The 23,522-nt window shown below is 49.0% G+C and overlaps 1 protein-coding gene across 4 annotated transcripts in view; it reads left to right on the top strand.

The window, feature by feature from the left end:
• Positions 1 to 23,522, top strand: part of TIAM1 (TIAM Rac1 associated GEF 1) — a 189,949-nt gene that overhangs the window by 26,033 nt on the left and 140,394 nt on the right. For 3 of the 4 annotated variants that reach the window (XM_035545776.2, XM_035545784.2, XM_035545778.2), the window contains exon 2: positions 20,612 to 20,671. The exons of the other annotated variant lie outside the window; for it this stretch is intronic. The gene's annotated coding sequence lies outside the window, so the exon portion shown is untranslated. The remainder of the gene's footprint in view (positions 1 to 20,611; positions 20,672 to 23,522) is intronic. 4 annotated transcript variants of the gene reach the window in all.

Below are 23,522 nucleotides of genomic sequence, written 5' to 3'. Positions count from 1 at the left end.
CGCAGGTCAGACGCAGAGGTGGTGGGTGCAACTGAGAGGGTCCTGCTAGATGGTCAGCTGAAGCCCTGGGTTGCTGGACTCCTATGTGGTGCTGGTGATGGCAAGCCTGAGAAGAGTAGCTTTTGATGATTTTTAGGGTAAGAGGAGACGCTAATTTCTGTGATTTGGGGGGATAAGAAAGTGAGTTGCTATCACAGAACTAAAATGCTGTTTCCTTTCTGCGGCCGTTAGCAAATACTGTCTTTTGCATCTCTCTCTCATCTTTGTAACTCCAGGATTTCTGTGCTCTGAAGGGAGGCAGAGGAAAATGTGGCTGTTGGTAGGCTTAAGAATTGTCTCGTTCTTAAATCCCCACTATTTTTAAGTAGGATTTTAGAAATCGACTGTATTTTAATTTGGTTTGTCAAAGTACAATTACTGCAAATGAGGTAAGAAACGAATTTAAATACAGCAAGTGTAGTGGAGGATCCAATTTTCAGAAATCAGTAGAAATATAATTGGAGTCATTAAGTGCTGACTTCAGTAATTAAGAGTCAGCTTTTGACGTTTCAGGCTTTCGTTGCTAATTGCCCATGGAGAGGATTGGGAAAATACTTTGTTCCCTGCAAAATCAGTGGCTCTCCGGCCTGGGCTTCAGGCGCTGGGTGCCTGCGTTGGGCAGCCTGTCTTGCTATCAGGGTTTGATCTTGGATCGCAGGTCTGATAAAATAATTGCGTCTCTCTCTGGTCTTAAAATGCTCTGAAAGTTTTTCATAAGAGGGATCAGTGGTGGGAGAAGTGCATCCTCGTCATTTCTTGTTCGTGAAACTCTTAAGAAGTCAGATGTTACACATTTTTAACTCCAGCAGTTCAGCCAAGATGCTCAGCACTCTTTTGTTATGATAATGGAAAATCCATAAAAAGCTGAACGTGCTTTTTATGATGATAGTTATCATCATCTAAAGCCAGCCTTATGCTTACTGTCCTATTAAAAATGCTAATTTTCCAGAACAGTGGCACACATAAAGCTTTTTTCTTTCATTCTGCTTTTATTTTTTCCCAGAAACCCGGATAATGCCATAGCTTGGGCCTCCAGCATGGGAAACCGATGTGATAGTTTTCACGCTCTTTCACACCCACAAACAAATCCATCGGTGCCTGAGATCTCTTGCTCCGTCTTTTCGTTTGTAATCGCCTTACGGCCCAGCCGAGGCCAGAACTCAGCTAGGAGGTTGCTTAAAACACGTTCTTAAAACTTGTGTCGCGCTCATACCCTCGCTGTCTGTGGCAGGGCAGGCAGCGAAGGCGCTGCCTCGTCCTCCCCACACTCTGCTCACCGCTGCAGGATTAGGAGAGTAATGAGGATACGCTTTGCTCTGTACATAATTCCTTCCCCCTGTTTTTTTATTCTCCCCCATTTCCTTTTGTTTTAGTTCTTTAGGCGGCCTGTGCTGCTGCCTAATTGGATTACCAACTCACTTGCTGACTGCGGGCCGTACAGAATTGGGAGCGGTCCCCGAGGCTTTGCAGTTTGGGGAGCTGACGGGGGCTGGCAGCCTGCTGAGCTGCTGCGTTCCCGCTGGGACCTCAGCAGAAAATGGCATTTCCGTCAGAACCATCTAATGGCCGCCTAAAGGAGCTGATCCGTGCTCTGGTTTCACCTGGCTTTTGAGCTCGGGGAGGGGAGGGGGAAATGCTTTGTGTGGAAGCGTGCCGTGTGGTGACCGGTCTCCAGCCGGTGCTGGCCATGCTCTGGAGAACGCATCCAAACGTGGAGCCGTGAGTGCAGTTCAGGTGTTTGCACGCGGGAGATGAACAGCCCTTAAAAAGTGTGCTCTGTGTCTTAAGCAAAACACCTCTTTGCAGTTTCCATGGTAAGCCCTCCTTCATAATTGAGTAACAGTCGTAAATGGTTACATAAAACACAAGCCGCATGCCACATCGGAGCTGAAGGCTGCACGCGTCAGCTCTGTTTGCTTGTCCTGCAGGGGAGTGCGCCGGCATCTCGCGGCTCGCAGCGTCGGCCGTGCACATCCTGCTGCCGGAGCCCCAGTCCCCGGGGAGCCTCCTCGTGCTCGTCCCAGAGCCCCTGCAAGACTCCTCTCCCGGTCCCTCTGATAAGGAGAAGGCAGCGAGAGGAACGAAAGGTGTTAGTGGGACTACATGGAGGGAAACTCAGAGCCTCTGCTTTCAAGGTACCTCTGTGCAAGTAGTACTGTCAAACTCTCCGGAGCTGCTGTGTTCACCTAGAAGTTGTTAGAGCTGTGGGAAGTGAGAGAACTTGCCAGGGTGAGTACAAATGCTGTGTCAGACCTTGTTTTTAAAAGTTATTATTTTTTTTAAAGTTGCTGATGTATTTTCAAGGAAAAAAATAACTAACTCTAATTCTGGGAGAGCAACTTCTGTGCTGTGCCGGCTCTTAGACTTCGCCGGTTTAAGTGTGTACTGTTTTTTTTTATTTCTTGTTTCTGTGCCTCCTTAGATATTCAGATCTGAGTCTTGCTTGCTTAAAATCTGTCACACAGCCCCAGCAGCTGTATAAAAACCCTGACTTGGAAAACCCCAGGTGTGATAAAGCCTCAAGGCTTTGAAGCTTGAAGCCCAGCAGCGCTGCATTCCTGCCGGTGGAGCTCCCTGCGGGGAGGGGGTCTCACCCCCTGGGCGAGAGGATGCTCCTCTCTCGTCCCCAGTGCGTGCACCTCCGAGACCCTTATCGCCACCCGTGGGTGTGCTGAAGTGTGCGCGTGCCCTGTGTCCCTGCCTTCACGTGCCCTTTGTGTTGAGCTGGGAGCATAGCCGGGGGCGTCGTGCTGCCTTGGAAAGGCTGCATGCGACAGGTGACTTGCGGGCCCTGCTTCGCTTTTTTCTCCGCTCCCTTCACAGCTCTGATCGGCAGGCAGCGGTCGCGGCTGCTCCCCCAGCCCCGTGCAGCAGTGAGCCCGCGCCGATTGCTGCGCATATGGCGTGTGAAATCACCCGGCACGGCAGCACCATGAGCTCGAGTGGCACGGCAGGCCCAACTCTGAGGTTCCTCCTCTCCTCCAGAGGGAGGGGGCGTGAGGTTTTGGTTCTTTTGCTCCTTTGAGTCGTATGGAGGGGCGAGGCAGGGGTGCAGGGGAGGTGACAACAGAGCTGTCACCTTTGCTTTGCTTTCTCCTCTCCGTGCGGTTCGTCCCCGTCACCAAAGGCCGGACCAGAAGCTCAAGCATTGCGCTCGGATGAAGGATTTTGGGGTTTTACTCAAGGCTGTCACCAGCCTCCCTTTGGGCAAGCAGGAGCCTTGCTGCGCCCGTGCTCTGGTAAGGTGAAGGCTGCTCTTGGTGGCCACCTGGCCCAGGAATGGGGTGCAAGCAAGAGGTTTGCAGCCTTGGGGAACTCCTGGGCCCCCACCCCTCCTCTGCAGGGAGAGGAGGGATGAGCGGCGTTGGCTCCATCCACAGCTCCATCCACCCGTGCCCCTCTCGCTGCTCTCTCGGCCCAGCAGTGGCTGTTGGGGTGGTGGTGGAGCACCAGGGCTGTTTGGGGGCTCTCGGGGGCATGGCTGTGTTGGCTCCTGGCCTGCAAGCGTGGAGGCCTCGCTTGTTTCTGATGCAAGCCGAAGCCCTGCCAAGAAGGCTGCTGTGTGCCTTCCTGTCCTCGGAGGATGCTCCTGGCCCCAGATGTGTCGGGGGGCCTTTCTTCTTTCTTCCCTCTTTCTTTTCTGCTTTTCCCTAGGGTCTTTGTTAACCGCGAAGCCGTTAATGTGGAATGAAGGCATGGAAACTTCATATTGTAGCAATTAATCAGCCCTCCCTAATATTTTCCAGTTGTAGATTGCCAGTGCTAACAGGTACGTGCTGTTGCAGCCGAGCAGCTGATCCTGCCAGCAGCCGATGGCGTGTGGTTGGTTACCGCGTCACGGGGAGCCGGAGCGCGCCCCTGCCCAAGCGGAGCACTGTGATTAGTTTAACAGAGAGTTTCCAGTTAGTAGCTAAACGTATTTTTACTAGATTTACCTTTCCCTCCCATACTTAAGCTAAAACTAGAAGAGAAAAGGTGTGACGTCGTCACGGGACAGCCAGGGTGAGTTTCTAGGCTTTGGCTCAGTCCCTGCAGCGCGTGACAGCTGCTCCGTGAAGTCCTGCTTGATTTCGGTAGGCGCAGGATTATTTAGGCTGTGGGCAATATGCACACAGATCTCCTTGTCAGTAATTTATATTTAGAAAAAAAAAAGGTGAACAGTTGTCCCTTTGACAACGATTTGTTGCAGAGACGTGAGATTTCCAGCCCTCTGGCATCACCACGAACCCAAGGAGGGGGGTTTGAGTGCCAGGTGTTGGTCCAGGCTGTCCCCCCCAGCGTGACTCGTCCAGCGTGGTGTGCACAGAGGGGTGCCGTTCCCTTCTGCCCCGTATGTGCTGGATGTAGCTGGCTGGGGTGTTTGATTAAAATGTTTCGTGGAGGGAGATAAAGGAGAAGCTAAGCGCGTTTCCTACCCTAGATTTAAAGAGTCACTTAAGGGAGCGCACTCGGATGAATAAGGGCAGGGGCGAATTGCAGGCGGCACTTACTGCGCTCATCTGGGGATTTCAGCCCTGTAGTTTGTGGCGTGAAAGCTGTGCTTTTCTTGACGAAACGGCAATAAAAGCCGACAAGCCTAAAGACCCAGATTAATTTAGAAACTCTGCAGCGGGGGAGGTGGGCTGGAAGCAGCAGTGCGGTGACTCAGCCTGACCTCTCCGTAAACTCCTCCAAAAACAGGGGAGCTGCCCGAGCCGTGGTCGGACCGCGGGGTCCCCCGGGACGTGGTGGGTCTGTGCCGGGCTGCGGCGGCGCTCCTCAAGTAGCGGTGCCAGGATCCATCCCGAAAGCGCCGAGCAGCGCGCGGGTGCCGTTTTGCAACGCGTAGCAACGCTTTTGTGCAACCTGGAGAAGTTGGCTGGCGCTTGTACGCGCTCTGTGACGCGGATCGGTGGCTATTATAAAGGATTTAATTATCCCAATGACCCACGGGAACAGCAGGAACAGGCCTGTTCACGTCGAGCCACCGTAGCGTGCGTGGTTATTTCGTTTCCCTGTGTCCTCCTCCCTCCTCTCCAGCAGAAAGCTACAAAGTGAAAGACGATCCCTGTATTCCTCGTTCCCAGGCTGGTGTATGTGATGGTTCCTGTGATCTTTGTTTATATAGATCTAAGGTAGATTAAAGCTCCCTTTACAATTACAGTGCCTGTCGGGAGGCTGGGTAAGCCTGTGTGCATCTCCCCGAAAACGCTTCAGACCTCCTGGTACCTTCCAGCCTTCCCCAACCTTACATTTGTGCAGCTGTTGGCTTTGTATAGCCACGAAGGCCCCTGCTCGAGGAGAATTTTAACCATTTACACGGTCTGTTAAAGCTGCAGGCAGATTCCCTCCGAACATTCATCAACCCGTACTCCCTTCAGTGGCAAATCCTCTTTTGAGAAGGTGTTTGGTTTCTTAGCAGCATTTGTGCATACCTTTTTTTCTTTATGATCTTTAGGCGTCAGTGGCATTCATGCTCCATTTTTCAAAACAGAGTTACTCAGAAGCACTCTCCTCTGTAGCATTACATAAAATGAGCAAGACTGTTTCTTACCTTGCTGCACGTGTGTGCCCACATGCATGGTGTGGACCTTACAGGGTTTGAGTAGCATTTCTGGAGCACTGCGGAAACTCAGGAGCGCCTCGCTTCTGTGCTTTGCCTCCACGTACTGCAGGTGACCCTGCTGGAGTTTGCACTGCAGAATACGCTGTGGATATGTGGAATTAGCAGCTGTATGTGCCTATATAGGAAGATCCCTCCTATAAAGCAGTCCCATTTGAGGGGGTCATTGGGAGGTGGCTGGAAGAGCACAAAATCTCGTGTGTGTTGCTGCGTTTGATAAGGATTTGAAGACAGCTGCAGTTTGAGCCCTGAATAGATGGGCTAGTTCCTTATCTTTTCTTACCATGGCTTTCCATCCAGTGAGAGTTAATTTGCCATTTCCTGAGCGAAGGAACAAAAGGTTGACTGCTGTTACAGCCCCGGGCAGCATGGAAGCTCTGTGAGTTCAGTCGAAACGGGGAGGACTTGCTGTCTGGTTTGGTGTGCTGTCCCGACCCGTTCCTTGGAGCCCCGCTTGGAAAGCTTGAGCTGGGGCCGTGTCACCATAGAGGCAGGGACAACCCTTGCGGGGAGCCCCTACGTGACGCACGTATGTGTATGTGAGGGATCTGCAGCCCGCAGGTGAGTGAGTCAGCCCTAACTTTATCTGAAAGCTGCTTTCATGAAGGCAGGGGGTAGAGGATGCACAGAAGGACGAACCGGTGTCTTGGACGTTGCCTGGCCGGTGGTTACTCCAGCGAAGAGGGTTGTGACCCATGCTGACCAGAGGCTCGTGAAGCGTGTCACAGGACTGCAGTGTGGGTTTCTGCCCCGCTGAATGTCAGTGACCCGTGTCAGAGGGTTTTGGTCTCGGTCCTTCTGCGCCCAGCATCACTCCCAGAAGCAGGGCACAGAGTACAGATGTTGGAGTCTGGTGCCTTGATGGGTGTCATTTAGCTCGCGGTCTCTGCGACGCTTACATCTCTCATCAGTTGGAACCTTTTTATTTCAGAAATCAAAATGGAGGAGGAGAACGTGCTAATTTAGTTTTAATGCCAGGTTTTACCGGGAGATATCTGTTACCAGTGAAGTGCACTTAAGTTCTGAATAAATCTTGGGAGGCACATTTCATTTGACTGTATGGCCTAAGTAAGATTATTATATAAGCCTCTTCTCAACAGTATAAAGCCTAATTAAATATTCTCTCTTCTCAGTTGTAAGGGAGATGATATTTTAATTACAGTAGCTTTCTTCTGACACGCAAAGCACTCTTCTATCAAGAAGAGTATGGCAGCTTCCTAAATTTGATATGCATGCTTTCCTATAATCTCGGTTGAGTTCAGCGCAAAGCCGACCAGCAGATATGGCACTAAAATATAAATTATACAACCTTTTCCTGTTTGTGTCATCCAAAGCTGGTGTGTTTTAACATTAGCGTGCAAGTTTCCATTCTTCATTGTTAGTGAAGAAAATGGAAAATATTTTATGACCCCCTCCTCCCTTTGTCCTTGCTTTACCATCTTTGCCATCTGTTAACCTTCAAAAGATTATTTCTAGAGCTAAAAGCTTAGAATTTGGATAGAAAAACTGTTGTGGGCTTTTATAACATGCGTAAGACTATCCAGATGTGTAACAGGTCGATGTGAACTGAGGCTCTGGTAATTTTGAAAATGAGAAGATGACCACGATACAGCTCCTAGAAAACTGATCAATGGGTTATTTGTGGTTTTCTAAACATCTGGAATTATTTCCAGATTTTGCAGGAGATTTAGTGTGCAATTGAGGGCAAATTGCTTCATTTCTGTCTGCCTCATTTACTCCCCTGTGTAAAGACAAATAAAACCGATGGGAGATAGTTGTACGAACAAATGTTTATTGTTCAGTAGTGGTATGGCCTGCATAAGGTACCGCTTAGGTGTAGTTAATCCTGCCTTGGGGCAGCAGGATGCCTTGTACAACCTTCTGAGATTTCTTTCAAGCCTGTGATCTGGGCTCTGTTGGCTCAAAACAACCAGGCGTGTTTCATGGAGGAGCTCAGCTGAGCCTTGATGGGAGCCCTAACCGTGTTTCTGTGTAGTGCGGCATTTCACTTGGCTTCTCACGTTACCCCCGGTTAGTCATGCCTCATCTTAATTTTTCCTCCCCTCCTGAATTGCAAACCAGATTCTGCTTGGCGGATGGTGCGCATCATTACAAGAATTTGCCCTAGCAACCAGATAGATTTCCAAAAATAACTTGCCCATCGTTGCAGAGCATCTCTGAACCTCAGGACGTTAGGCTGCGGTCTCTCCGAGTGGTTGAAGGCTGTCGTTTTGTTTCCAACGGTTGGAGAAAAATAAACCATACCGTGAGTAGACTTGACTTTGTGTGCAGAGTAATGCTATTTGAGACACGAGAAAAATTCCTGCAATGTTTACATGCTGAAGAAAAATGCCTTTGAAGCCAAAATATTTCTTCTGTGTATCCATGTGTATGATTTTATTTACAGCTCGTTATCTGAATAGGCATCTGCTCGCTGAGCACCTGGTCTTGAAAGAGGTCTAGTGCCCATGTCGGCCATGCCATGTTTGAAGTTATCTGCCTAAGGGTCTGCTCGTGGACCTCTAGTCCCAGGTACGTGGAGGAGTGGGACAGCCGGTTAAGGAGGTCATTCCTTTCTCGCTATGTGGGTGTATAAGTTTCTGCTGCTATTTCTGTTTGTTTGTTGTTTTGCTAGTCCGGGAAATATTTAAGCTACTTCTGGAGCATGACCATTTTCTTTTCCCTGTCTCTCCAATTTACAAATGGTCCAGATCCAGTGTTTGGGATATCGCTGCGTCTCCCTGGCACTGCAGGAGGATGAGGGTTTATAGAGATGTGTTCAGTTGCTGCCTTCTGTTGTGGCGATGCCGATTGCTGTGGTTAGTTTGTCATTTGCTTTTGGAGGGCGTTCTGCAGTCTGATATCTTGTTGTATTCCCCTTCCCTGCTTATCGGCTTCAGTTCTCCATTTTCTTTCCTCTAGCAATCTCCTTACTATCCGTTACACTTCATGTATTTTTTAAGTCCCACTCCTTCAGCTGTTTTTCCTTTTAATCTTAATGCAAACTCAAAATGAGGAATTCTAAACAACTTGGCAACAGCCCTGTGTTTTTTTGCATAACTTTTAATTGCAGTTGTATTGAAAACATAAATTCTCTCTTGTAAAACGTGATTATACCAAAAACGTTCTCACCGTGCTTGGATTTAAAACTGGGTTTGCGTCAGAGAGAGAGCGAAGGGATGAGCATTGCCTTGGCTGTGGTCAGGGTATTGCTGGGAGGTGGGAGCCCTGGTTCATGTTCCTGCTCTGCCTGCCCACCCGGTGGACCTGGTCCTCTCAGGTGGATAACTATTGGGTTGATGGGGCTCTTGGGATTTCTCTTCTCCTTTGAAAAGAAAGTTGCATCCCTCATCTGAAAGACTTCCCATTTAAAAAAAATTTTGTAACTCTCGTTTTCTGGTATCAGTTTTGACAGTCACCTCCTTCTGCTGACGGATAGTTTGCCTGTAGATGTGGAGGGGCACAGCGATTCAAACCTGCAGGTGCAGCTCAATCTGTTAGCCAAAAAAATCAATTAATTTGAGTTTTACAGGAGAACCCGTTGCAATGCTCACTTCAGAGAGAAGAAAAAGCAATCCTAGAATCATTTACGTTGGAAAAGCCCTCTAAGATCATGTAGTCCAACCTTTAACTAGAACTGCCAAGTCCACCACTAAACCATGTCACTAAGCTCTATAGCTGCATGTTTTTTGAAGACCTCCAGGGATGGTGACTCAGCCACTTCCCTGGGCAGCTTGTTCCAATGCCTCACAACCCTTTCAGTGAAGAAGATTTTCCAAATCACCAACCTAAACTTCTCCTGGCACAATTTAAGGCCATTTCGTCTTATCTTACCACTTGGTGCCTGGGAGAAGAGACCGATCCCCACCTCGCTACAGGCTCCTTTAAAGTAACTGTATAGCACGATAAGGTCTCCTCTGAGCCTTTTTTTCTCCAGACTAAACAACCCCAGTTCCCTCAGCTGCTCCCCACAGGACTTGTGTTCCAGACCCTTCACCAGCTTCGTAGCCCTTCCCTGGACATGCTCCAGGGCCTCAATGTCCTTCTTGTAGTGAGGGGCCCAAAACTGAGCACAGCACTCGAGGTGTGACCTCACCAGAGCCGAGTACAGCAGGACATTCACTTCCATAGTCCTGCTGGCCTCGCTATATCTGATACAAGCCAGGATGAATCACGAAATATACTGTGCCAAAATGCTGGGCATGAGGCTCTGTCTGCGCTCACAGATCACATTTAGTCTGCAAATTGCCCCCGTCACTGTCTCTGGGGAGCAGCAATGTTTTGGATGGGGAGGGTTTCTCCTGCTTGGGCCTGCTTCTCTGCTCAGGGAAATGGTTCACAAAGTAACGGGGCTGCTCAAACAGCTTAGCCCTCATCTTGAATGAGATGAACAGGTGTGTTCAATGAAGAAATGAAATATAGGCAAGATGTGCTGGATACCAGCTTCTGTTTAGTGTCATATGAGCCAGTATTGTACTAAATCCATTTTTGACAATGCTGATACCTTTACTCAATGGTAGACTTTGCCAAGGAGGCAGCTTGTTCTCTGGGCACTTTGCTGAGAGGCCTCCTTGGCTTTATCTGATACGAATTGTGAATGTGAATTCCGTGGTGTGAAGGGAGATCAGTGAGGAGCTACATTAAAGGCTTGGGCCAAAGCCCGATGAAGTCAGTGGAAAATTCTTAAGCTGTTGTTGGTGGGCTCTGTATTGTGTCCAGAAAGGTTTAATTTGATTTATGTTGACTACTGTAAATAGCTTCTAGATGATACAAAGAATATTGAGTCTTCTGCTCATTTTTCTCTTAAATGCAAGAGGTCTGGGTCAGAGCAGTGTTTGCTGGTAGGAACTGAGCTGGGGAGACAGATGTGTAGTACTTGAGGACTTGGCTTCTGATTTGATCAAGCTGTACCACACAAGCTTTTCTGACTCTTGTCTTTGCAAAAGTGAAGTGTTCCTTAAATACCAGACGCTTGTTTGTCTAGGTTTATTCCTTCATAATTCAGCTGTGACCTCTTTAAAAAAACATAAAATAAAATTCAGAAGTGAATGAAAACAGTGGTAGGTAATTCAGTATAAATATGTGATGACATGCAAGATGTAGGTTCTCAGGGGCCAGAAGTTACGTAGATTGTTAGTATAGAAAATAGAGAACTGCAAAATTCAAGGGGGTTGCCAGACATTGATTTGCTCGTGTGGATGTGGGAGAGAAGGGACAGTCAGATATAATATTTACTCTGAATTGCAGAGAGAGGGCCTTTCATTATCTACATTCTCTAGAGTATTCTATATTCTCCAGCATATTCCTGCCATATGTGTTTAGTTTCCAGAAGTTTATATACATTATCTGCTTTTCGTTCCAAACAATATAACATTTATTACTAGTTTCATGAGTTGTTGTTTCAGGGGGGAAAAAATCTGTACAAGGCTGCCTGTAACTTTGATTTCTGCTCTGGCACCATACCACACGCAATATATACCATCTGCGCTAGAGAGGATGATAAAAAATCTGCCTATCAACCAAGTCACTGAGGAGTTGTCTCAGAGTCATTCACAGCGATGCGGATCGTTTTGAGGAGGGTTACTAATGCTGTGCTGTTGGTGGGTGAGACGGCTTTTATCTGCTAACCCTTCCCCACGCCGTAGCAAGGGATCCCTGGAAAAAGCTCGTGTTTTCAAACCGGATGTGCGCGTCCCTGCTTGCACCTTGCTAATGCCATCGGCAGCCCTGGTGCTGCTCCAGGGTCCCATCCCTCATCTCCTCTGCTGGAAAGATCCCGGTGCTCCCTGCTGCTCCACAGGTGGTGCTGGGGCCAGGATTCGGCCCTGGGGAGTTTACAGAGCCAAGGCCAGGCTGTCCCGTGGAGCTGCGCCATCCCCGTCCTCCGGGATGGGTCCTGGGCGAGGAAGGTGGCGAAGCAGGCAGGGAGAGCAGCGGCACCCGAGCCATTAGACTGCAGGAACGGGGGCAAGGAGAAGAAGAACGGGCACCCATGACCCACGTGCACACAATGCGAAACTGTCCGAAAGGTGCTGGGTAAAGCTGGGGCCTGGGGAGGCAGAGATGGGCATCTTCTTCACTGGAGAGTTTCTAGGGTCCCTTCGCAGCTCCTTTTCCGAGACCTTTTCCGAGACAGGGGAGAGCACGCCAAGAACACAACGGCGAGGAAGTGTTCTGGGACATGGCAGAAGGAAGCTTCTTGATAATAATTTATTCTGCGTACAGTCTGTGTGCTTGCAGCCTTACGAACGATGGATAAAAAGGCCGGACATAATTATAAATAAATCGAAGATCGCTGCAGTGCTGTAACATTGTTTTCTGTGCTTACCTTCTCTTTTTTGAATTACTCATGCTTGATTGTTACAGTTGATTGCAATTGTGAGAGCTAATTTTAGTGCATAAATTTTGTGAGGGAAGCCTGCCAACTGTGTAATGGAAGACAACAACTACCCAGAATTCGATAAAGGGTTTATTTCTCTTGCTTCCTCCAACCAAATGTTAGCAACTGTTTCATGGGCTCAGACATACACATATATGCACACACACATATATGTACATGCACACACGCATTATATGTATGGACAGTGTTTGCATTTCTTCTCAGAGAAGAAAATTCAGCCAACCCCCTGTGAAAACAGAGCAGCAGTTGAGAGGACTGCGATGAGTTTTTAAGAATGAGCTGAATTTAATGCTGATCAGAAAGTGGTCGTTGCCTTAGGTATAGTACAAATACCAAAACCAATTGAGTTCGGTGTTAAACTTTGCATGATGGAAAAGAGGGCAAACAGTGTTCTAACCTTGAGAAAAAAATCCAATATGTTTAGTTTATGAAGTTAAAGATAACCATATGGGTATATAGATCTGGGCCCTTAGAAAATGTCACGGCAGTTTTCCTAGCAGCCTAGTCCAATTTCCATGAAGTTCAATGTCAGGACTTGCAGGAGAGTAGATGTAGTTGCCACAAGATAAGCATCAGAAGTTTATTCCTAAGCGAATTTTTAAGTCAGAAATGAATTTTCTTCCTGTATCCTGTTTGCATATATCGTGGATTCAAGGTGTAGTAATTCTTGGGGCTGTTTTCCAGGGCCTTTTCTCTTCTTCCACATGCATTTGGCCTAAAAGGAGGAAGAAATGTTAAGGGGTCAAGAGGGTGTGAAAAGTGGGTTGGTGGGGTTTTTTGGGCACGATTTTTCTGTGGGTTGAAAAACGTTACTTTAAAAAAAAAAAAGGCAAGCTCATCTAAGAGATTAATTTTGGTTACTTAAAGTAAGCTCATTTGTAAGGTAAGGTGCCAAACCTAACGGGAACTCATCATCTTTCTCCAACAGGTTTTTGGTGTCTCCTCTCGCTCATTTTTCATACTGTCATTCCAGTTGTGATTGTTTGAAAACAATTTATATTTTCAAGCTCACATTGTACAAACATTTATCTTGGTCATCCTCCTGGAGTTATCCACAGATGTTAAGCTTTGGCAAAGCCAGGGCCAAGAATGACAGGTGGAGGATCCATGTTCTTGAATCAACTCTCTTTTTGTCTTGGTTTTCGGGATTTTTAGTTCAACTCTGTGCCATATGGGGTTTACTTAAGGAGGTAGCTTGTCCCTGTAAAAGCGTCTTTAAAAGGGATAGAACAGTTTAAATATGTTCAAGAGAATTAATTAAAATGTCTTTCAATTGAAGGGGAACGAGAGTGGTGGTTTTTTTCCCTTCAAAATAAAGCTCCAGCCCTGTGAAACATTTTGCATCAATTACAAAAGGAACTTGAGTACATTTTTCTAAAACGAGGAATGAGCAAACTGCATCTGCTAGGTGTGGGAGTGACATTTCAAAATCCCACTGACGGTTGCATTATCAAACTAAACATCATCGCGCCCATCCTGGTGCTAACTGAATGACTCCCCGCTTTCTAGAGGTGAAATTGTCCCTTTGGAAAACGCCGGCGGAGAGCCTGAAATAGGACAGAGCCCGCAATTCTCTGCCACAGGAAATTTTGATTTCTGCAGGAAACTTCAGAGCTCCTCGTCCTTACCAGCCTCTCAGCCGCTGTGAAGAAGGGCTCCTGGATCTAGTTTAGGCAGCGTATTTGCATAACTCAACCCTCCTTGCCTCACCAAAACAGACTGAAGAAAGGGAGAAGTAAGAAATATTTTCTGAATTACAGGGAATTTCACTGTTGGTTTATACTTAAAGGTTTTTCAGGTGATAAAATAATAATAGTCGACAATGTTCCTCGGTCTTAAGCAGTCATAATTACCTGCTTATTTACATCACGCTTTTCATTGGTAGATCACTTGGTGTGTTGCAAAGGAAGACCTTTGAAGTCATATCTGTTTTAACGGGAGTAAATTGTGATTTCTTTGAGAGGTGAAACGTCATAGCAAAGGTCACGCTGTGAAGCTGCAGCAGAGCCGGGAAGAAGAAGGTTTCTGCTGTTTGCTGTCAAATGAACAATGCTATTTCCAATTTTAGCCTTCTATTATTTTGCTTCCAGAAAGACTGCAGGATCATAGAGTAGTGTGGGTTAGAAGAGCTCTCTGATCCCACCTTCCTCTCAGAAAGCATTTATATATACGGTTTGTGTGTGTGTAAACATTGATCTGGTGCAGGAGCATCGTGCATATTGCCGCCTTGTTTCATATGGTTGCCCACGTTGTGAAAAGATTTATTTGTCGCGTTGGTCTGGCAGTGACGTACTCAGTCCTGGGTGAACTGGGACCTCGCTGCCTTATCACAAAGAGCAATGACATGAACGGGAAGAAGGTGTCCTTGAGAAAGTGATGGACAGGGTGAGTCTGAAGGAAGAGAAAGTCTGGGTGGGCACATAGAAAATAATTTTGGCAACATAATAGGCAATGGCTGGAGCCATGGACAGGACCAGGAGACAAAAGAGCAGTAATGAAAGAGAACTGGTAATGCCAGAGAAGATGATCTGAAGGGAAAACTAGAAATGCAAGCAGAGAAGAGGCTGCTGTCTTTGATACATTTGACACACAGACCCGCAGAAGCTCGAGGGCAGAACAGCAGCGATCACCTGCACCGGCGGCTCCTTGTCCGGGAGTCCTTGGGAATCCGCGAGCTCGTTTGCGAGGAGATCTGCAAAAGGTAGCCGTGAAAGCAAGCTCATGTTGCTACAAGCGTAGGCGTGCTTGTGTAGCCAGGAGGCGTTTCTGCCAGGGCTGCTCTAGCACTGGAGAAGTGCTTGTGGAGCAGGAATTGGAGGCGAAGCCCCCGGTCTCATCTGGTCTGCACGGCAGCAGTCACCGTGGCACGCTACACCGTGTTGTGCTTCCTCCAGGGGCCTGGCTTCAGTTCAAGTCATGGCAAATCTCCTCAGGTGCTGGGGGAAGCAAAGCCGGTGCCTTCGGGAGAGGCCGTGCCTGGCTCCTCCTCAGAAAAAAAATCATGTCCTCTGAATTCAGGCGTAAGCTGTGTTTTAAGGAAAAACAGCGGGCATACACGCAACGGCTGTTACTCAGCCCTCCTCTCCAAGGTCCTACTAATTATTAGTGTGTTTTTCCCCTCCTGAGGCTCTCGTGTTCCTAAACTTCACAGTGTTTAAACCCCACAGTGCATTTGCTAGCTGAGGATAACCGGCGAGGAGGGTGCTGGTTGGTGTGGCAGGAGCAGCGCTGCTCAGAGAAGACAGGCGGTGCTTGTGGGCTGGTGGACATGTGCCAGGTCATGGGAGGAGGGAGAGGACGAGGGTGATGAAGGGATGTCGGAAACAGCAGGGTTGGGGGGCAAGGAAAGGCCCCCGGGGGTCGGGCTGCGGCGGGGTGAAGGGGGCAGGGGAACAGCAAGAGAAGCTGACACAAGGGCGGGTGGAAAATGCAGCTCAGCAGTGTGGGCTGGGGTTATCCGTAGGCACCCTGCAACCATTTCTTTTATTATTTCTGGTAGGGCAACGCTGGTAGCGAAACAGGGCTTGGTTAGTTGGAATGCCTCGCTGCGGGGGGACACGCTGCGTTCACAGGGCAAGGTGAGATATTCCCCACGGGTGTGCTGAAGCCAAACCTGCAATCTGCGTTAGAGGCTTATGGGGAAAAACACAAGAAGAAACTGTTTTGGACAGTGTTGGTGGTGCTGAGGGATCGTGGCTCGGGCTCATTGCAGCACGCTCCCTGTTTGGACTTGCTTTTCAGAAAAAAAATAAATTACTTGCTGGAAAGTTTGTGCGTGTGTGTGTGTGTGTGTGTGCTCCAATCCTGGGCTGCTGCTGAAGGGGACACTATTATCCTACATTTTCTTTTGATGGGCCCTGCGTTCCTGCTGCCTCTCTGATGTCAGCACCAGTGCTCCGTGCCACATGTCTGAAGAGGAAGCTGGCATCATCGGGTGTGTTTTCAGGCACCAATGTGACCAGCATGTGGCTGCAGCTCTCCTGGGTTTAGTGTCATGGTCAGTATTCAGTGCAGAATAAAACACTTTACAAAGCCCACTTGTCTCAGTCCATCCTTTCTTCTCTGTGCGTGTGCCTCAGGAAGGACTTTTTCACTGAGCAGGTGACCAGGCGATGGCACAGGTTGCTCAGAGAGGTGGTGGAGTCTCCCTCCTTGGGGATCTTCAAAACCCAGCTGGACGTGGTCCTGGGCATCCTGCTGTAGGTGTCCCTGCTTGGGCAGGGGCTGGACCAGGGGACCTCCAGAGGTCCCTGCCAGCCTCAGCCAGGCTGCGATTCTGTGGTAGTGCTCCTCAAGTACAGCTGCTTCAAGGCAAGTCCAAAGCATCCGCAGGTGTAACTTCTACAGTAATAGCGGAAATAGTGGAAGAGGGCAGATTTCTAGAGAGAGCTGCTTGCTCCATGGGCTGTCCCTGGGCTGCAGCGTCAGAAGTGCTGAGGGCTGCGCGTTGAGAAAGCGGGGCTGATGTTCTCACGGAGGTAGAGCCGCCTCGCCGGCAAATGCTGCATAGCCAGGGTTTAGACTTGCCAATAGTGACTAAACTATGAGTTGTCAAGAATGTGTTGGAGGCGTAACATGAGGAAAAAATGGGATGAGGTAAGAGACAGCTCTTGCGCAATAGCACAGGAGGGGTACCACAGCAGAAGAGGGAGGATTTTCCTAGCAGGTGAATGGCAAGGCAGCATTAAAGCAGGGTTTTGGTGTTAGACGTAGGAGATGATCCAAGAAATGTGAACTCGTATGGTGGAGGATAAGCCTGTAGGAACAGTGCGCTTGGAATAAATGAAACAGAAACGTTTTCTCTCAATTTCTTATGGAACAGGTGGATGTTTCGTTGAGGTATGGAGAGAGCTATGTGGTGACTCAGCTTGCTGACAAAAGCAATGAGTTTGCGTAAATAGTGTCAGCCACAGCAAAGCCACGGTCAGCTGGTGATGTCCCTAAGTTAAGAAGGTCCGTGTGGGGTGGGGGGATCAGAGTAAGAGGCAGGAGAGGCAGGGCAGGATGATTCCCCCTGCCAGCAGCGTGCTGGGCTGCTGTGCTTGTACCCTAGCACCCCACCTCCAAGTTTTGGGGCAAGCCACTGAAACATAGGAGTGCTTTTTTCCATCTCAGTACATTTCTCAGCACATTTCTTCCTTCATCCTCATTTTCACAGAATCACTAAGGTTGGAAAAGACCTCCAAGATCTTCTGGTCCAACCATCCCCCTACCACCAATGTCACCCACTAAGCCATGTCCCTAAGCACCACGTCCAACCTTTCCTTGAACATCCCCAGGGACGGTGACGCCACCACCTCCCTGGGCAAACCCATTCCAGTGCCTGACTGCCTTTTCTGAGAAGAAATGTCTCCTCATTTCCAGCCTGAACCTCCCCTGGCGCAACCTGAGGCCATTCCCTCGAGTCCTATCGCTAGTTACCTGTGAGAAGAGGCCGACCCCCAGCTCCCCACAATTTTCCTTCAGGTAGCTGTAGAGAGCAATAAGGTCTCCCCTGAGCCTCCTCTTCTCCAGACCAAACAACCCCAGCTCCCTCAGCCGCTCCTCACAGGACTTGTGCTCCAGGCCCCTCACCAGGTTGGTAGCCCTGTTTTTGTCCCTTTGCTGTCTCTGTGCTTGGAAGCTCCCGTTCTGGCTGCTGTGCTCTAGGCCAGCTCTTTGCCCTTTGGCTCATTGGGCTCCTGCTGCCACCGCTTGTGGAGTGCCCCCGGTCCTTAGAGGTGTGACAGGGTCCTCCTGCCCTGCCACCTTGGAATGGGGGTCAAGGGGCCCCTTGGTTGCACGAGTTGTCTTTTTGATAGCATCGCTTAGAGAAGGGATGCTAGGGAAATAGCATAACCAGCTCTTTCCACGGCATGCCATAGGGGTGGCTATTAAAAACCGAGCTAGGGAGCTTGACAGTGTAGTGCAGGCTACGTGACGGTTGCTTTTCTTTCGAGATTTGCAGCAAGATAGGAGAAGCATTTGGATGTGACCTGTCTATAGCCCGAGATAATTTCTGCACTGGCAAACACGCAAAGAGATAAAGCAATGGGGAGCTCAGGGCTAAATCTCCTCTGTACAAATGCTAGGAGCATATGTAATAGGATTGTTGAATTGGAGTTACATGTCTGCAAGGATAAGTATGGTATGGTGATACTGCACTGTCACGGCCATTCTTAAATCAGAACAAGGGCTGGGGATTTACAGGGGTTGTTGGAGATCCGTAGGTTTCACTGCAGACTTCTAGAATAGCAAAAGAAAAGAAAAGGCTTTTGTAGATGAGACAAAATGGGTCCCTGAGAAGGCTGGAGCCCTGACTGGGGGGAATCCCGGCTGGAGAAGACAGGAATGCCCTGACCTTAATGTAGTGAGGTACCACAGGTTATTTGTACACGAAATACACAGGTAAGAAAACTGCTTATAGATCTTCTGGCAGAGCTGTGGTTAATTTACACGCCAAAACACGTCATGTCTCAGTTTTTGAGAAGCCCGGGGTCTGCTTGGTCTGGTTCGTGGCCCACCTGTCTGCTGCTTGTGCTCCTCAGCCCCTAAGGAAGGAAGCACCGAGGGACGAGGTGGCGGGGCAGGTGTCTGGGCAGCGAGACCAGGCCGAGGAGCGAGCAGAGGAGTTGTGGCGGCTCTGGAGGAAGAGGGGAAGTGTTTATGCTGGAAGTATTTCTTTTTTGAAAACCTGGCTCTGCTGAGAGAGCAGACCTCGGGGCGGCTGTAAGGGAGCTCCCCAGCAGAGCGCAGAGCCCTGCCCCGGGCCCACCCCACGGATTCCTCTGCCCTCACCTCTCCTTCTCCTCCTCCCCCCCACCGAAATGTCGACCAGCGTGGTTGCAGAAGGGTGGTGAAGGAGCTGGCACCGGCCACCAGGCGATTCCAGCCTCTGCTCCGGCCTCGACGCCTTCGGCTGCGGGCAGCCCCGTGACCGCCCGCCCACTTTATTTTCAGCTCGGTCCAGGGGATCGCTGCGTCTTCTTGCTTTTTGTGGTTGTGGTTGCTAAGCCTGACCGCAGGCTGATCGCTCCCTGGTGTTCTTGGCTTTTATTTTTGTTTACTTTATTGGTTGAAAATTGTCTTTTCGTGTGCATTTTTTTTCCATTTTTCACTCCGTGCCGGCGCTGGTGTGAACGAACAAGAGGACGCCGCGCTTCAGCCGCAGCTTACCGGCGCCTTCCCTTAACCGCAGCGTGGCGAGGGGAAGCTCGTTTCTTCCAGCGGCGGGGCCACGCAGCTCAAACTTGGGCCTGGGCCCCAAATCTGCCTCCGGGGGGCAAGCTGGCCTACCGCCAGGAGGCCGGTGGGGGCCGCGTGTCTTCTTGGGGTGGCTTTGGCTGCCTCCTCAGCAGGTCTGAGCCCATAGGGATCAGCTCTGGCCTGAGCAGGTTCCCCTTTGAGAGCAGTGGCACGAGGGGTTTGCTCTCAGCAGCTCCCTCTGCTCCTTTTTGCCGCGTAGCTGTTTGGCCACAGCCAGGCTGTTGTTAACCAGCGAGAGGCCGCTCACGTTGAGTTAGGAACACGTGAAGCAGCAGCGGGGCTTTAATTAGGCGGCTATTCAGCAAGCAGGTGCTTCCTTTCTGGGTTTAAGTTACCAAATTCATCAGGGCATTGCGACTTGGTGCATTTTAAATTCCCTGCTCCTGAAGAACAAAGTCATTTTCTCAGCTCTGGAGGCTGACATCTGCTTGCAGAGATTAACCGTGTTCCTATAGCAGCGGGCACACATTTCCTTGGTGGAGGGGGATGCAGTGGAGAGAGCATTAAACCCTGGTGCAGGTTGGCTCACTCGGATGGAAATTGCTCTGCAGGTGGGGAGGGAGGTGTATTTATTTGAGGGATGCCTGGTGGTGTTACAGCACCTAGGGGGTTGGGTTCGAAAGGAGCGATCACAGCCGGCCTCAGCCGGGTGATAGCTCGGGACGCCATCAGTCAGCTCACACCTCCACTCACAAACAGCACACGGTGATGACAACTGCTGGGGATGGGCGACCCCTTACTGCTTTGGCTGGACAAGTGTTATAAAGCCTTATTTTTAAGATGCGTTTTCGTTTGCTACTTGAAACCTATGTCAGTGCTTCCCGCTTATTGCTTTTTGAGAGCCCGTCTAAACTACGTTTGGCCCCCTAGTTTAATTTTGCTGACAATGTGCCATCTAGAGCCAAGCTTTTTATAAAACTCGAGATCGATGGAAATGGTGCAATTAATTAAACCGGAGTCCGGTGGAAAGAGCTGCTTTTAAATAAGTAAACGTTCCCTGCAGGATTTGCAACCGCAGCCGTGAGCGCCCGGAGTGAACTGACTGGGAACAAAAGTGGAACCGACTTAATTGGGTTTCGTGGCTCCGGCAAAACACAAACAGCAGCAAACAGTGAGAAGCAATTTAGACTTGAATTATTTCCCCCCCCCCCCCGCATTAATAGGTCGCGATGATGTTAGTCATAAAAATCTGGCTAGCTCTTTGGCTGCCAAACTTTGGCAGAGGCCTGTTGCAGGTAATGAGGGTCAGGCGGATTAACGCCAGCTGTGCAGCTGGCTGGCTGGCTCTTTGAAGCTGACCTCTTAATCTATCTTTTCCATTCCAGGAGCTACACGGGACGACAAATGGTTCCCAACCTTCCTCCTTACTTCTGTGACGCCCCCATGTGAGTAACAACCCTAGTGGTTTTTGTTGTTATTTTTTTTAATAGTCTTAGTTGTGCATCCATTTGCAGCTGCTACTCCCCCCCACACTGTGCTTGTGTTCCCTTTCCTTTCTCAGTCCCAGGGCGATGCCCCATAGCCTGCAGAAGAGAGCAGAAGGAATTAAAATGTGAAGACTTCTTTGTAATATGTAATGTAATGCATAGTGAAATGTTTATGTGAAAAATCGTGCCAGCAGCTGCATCTTTTATCAAAGAATGTATATTTGGAAATGTTTATGGGAACATGACAGCACTAAATCTGGGTAGCTGGTCACTAATCTTTGCAAAGATACAAAGCTGATTAAAAAATAATAATAAAACTCCCCTGAGGCAGCCTGTAAGTTGCAATATATATGTAAGACCCAGGCTGTTAAAGGTTCCTATCCTGCCCGTATTCACTTCCACACTTCCTCCATGTGGTCACTCCAAATTGCTGCCAGCTGGCCTATTTGTCATGTGTGTTTGTTTGTACTGCTTCTAATTTTTGACCTTTCAAAGAGACAGACAAAATCTGTGGCTTATGCAAATCTTTGAGTTTACAGCCAGCCCAGCCTACTAGCGGGAAGGAAAAATACAGTGAGTTTAAGCCACAGAAGGGAACAGATTCAGTTCTCAAGTGCATCTTTATTGACCATGGACCCTAGCGTGTGCCTAAATGGGTTGGAGCCTTGTCTGTTGTGTCTGAGGTTTTCTTACCTCTGAATCGCCTTCTACCCTTATTGCAGAGAGCACAAGGGGTTCCTTCTGGTGTATTTTCAGCTTGACAAACGTGCCCTGTTTTGCTTGTTCCAGGGTAAGTTTTTTCAAGTAAGTCGTTTTGTAGCGTGGCACATTTATAAAGACAAAACCAGAACAAACGGGGGAAAAAAAGATGTAAAAAATGTCAGCATTGTAGAGAAAGAAGAATGAAACTAGGAGACTGATGTATCATGAAACCGAATGTCCCAGTGTGTGGATGCATAGCAGGACTGTCGGTCTGTTAACAGAAAACAATGGTGAAATCGGGTGGTATTTCCAGTTTCCTTGGAGTGAAAAGTGCGTACAGTTTATGGTGGATAATGAAATGTTTTTTATGTGGAATATGTTAATTCTGCCAGTGCAGAAATCCCACGGGGGCCAACATCGCTTCGGGAGACTTTGGCTTCACGCGACACCTCAAGGACAATCAGGAATTTGCTACGGGCTGTAGGGGGAGGTCTGCCGCCTCTGCTGACCCTCCATCTGCTCTCCTGGGGCTCGTTCGGCTGCCCCGTGAGTCAGTCTGACTGCCAAAAGGTTGAGGACGAGCCTGGTGAAATTAAAGCCGAACAATGTGGATTTTTTGCTGAGTTCTCAGGCAGAGCTGTCTTACCTTGTCAGAGGCCTGGAGCTGGCACCCAGGTTGGTGAGGGAGAGCGCTGCAGGGCTGACGTAGGGTGCATGGGATGGGGAAGGGTTGATTCAAATGGCATGAAACTACAGCCACAGCTGTAGTAGCACCTGAGTACACCAATTTTGACTGAAGCCCAGCCTGGTGACACTGCGTTTAATAAAGGTGCAGCAGAGATCTTGCTGCCCTTTACTTAAGGGAAGCTCTGTGGTACGAATATGGCTAGTGCACATGCTTATTTTAATTAACGAAGTTTGTTGGATGTGATGAGTTGAAAGGTGCTGGCATGGATATGGCCACCTACATTTCCTTGGGCCTGTTTCTTTACTATCTCCCAGGGCCTCTGACTGCCCGTCTGCACCAGAGAACTAGTCAGCAGCAATCTCAGCAGCTTTCTGTGCCTGTTCAAGTAACAGTAAGTCACCATTCGCTCCTAGGTACCAAAATCTGTAAGTGTGGTGATCAGCTTTCCGCAAGCACTGGAGCTTTGGAGGCTTTGACATAGAAGGAAGAAGTTCTTTTGCAGCCTGGTGCTTCCCACCATGATCTGAAATCGTCTCTTCTTGCCAGTGCATTGGGACAATTTATGCCAGTGCTGGGAAGGCAGCCACTTTCCACCTCCCTTGTACTCTGCTGAAAGCTGACTGAAGTTTAAGAAATATTTTGCAAAGTTCCCTGCTCGTTGGTCTCTGCCCCTCTGAGCGTGCTGCAGAGATCTGCGTTAGGCTTGAGCACAGCCTTGCACCTGAGGGTAACCAGAGCTTCCATTATGGTGTTTGCTGGCTACAGAGACAGATTGAGACCCTTTAGCTTAAAATCTGTTGGGGAGGAGTTAACCCGTCAAAATTTCCTGAAAAGATGTAGAAGCCTGGTGGATTTACTAGTTTTGGTGCTCTGCATTGTCTGTCAGTGTTATTTTTGATGTGGCAAGAAGGTATCTTGGAACCTGTTGAGCTCTCTCATGGCCTCGGGAAACCATGGCATTAGGATTCTTCACTCCAAAGTCCAGCGATCGATTGACATCCCTGATTAACACGTGCCTACCAGCTATGGGGTTGTGCTTTTTTGCTATGGATGTGAGAGCTTCTTCAGTTGTGTCCTGAAGGATGGTGCCCCAGGAGACACCTGCCCTATGTGGAGAGCGGGGCAGAAGTGAAGAAGAGAACTGTTCCTGGAGTGGCTCTGGGTCACTTGCGCTGTGAGATCACCTCATGGGAAGGCTGCAGGAGACCTTTGGCCTTCCATGGCTTTTATTCTGCTTTTGCAGGGGTCTCTCCAGAGCTTCCATTCATCCGTGGTTGACGCAGGAGGCTCCCCTTGGCTGCAGCCGATGGATGTGCTGTGAGGCCCACCTGTGTCACCCAATTCACTTGGCCTGACCTCGGTTCACCTCCAGATAAGCTCAGCCGAATTTTGCTGGGCCGCAAAATGTGGAATGTGATC

This window comes from Cygnus atratus, chromosome 1 (assembly GCF_013377495.2).
Source record: "Cygnus atratus isolate AKBS03 ecotype Queensland, Australia chromosome 1, CAtr_DNAZoo_HiC_assembly, whole genome shotgun sequence".
NCBI lineage: Eukaryota > Metazoa > Chordata > Aves > Anseriformes > Anatidae > Cygnus > Cygnus atratus.
Note: the sequence above shows the minus strand (reverse complement) of the source record. Positions and strands in the feature narration are given on the sequence as shown.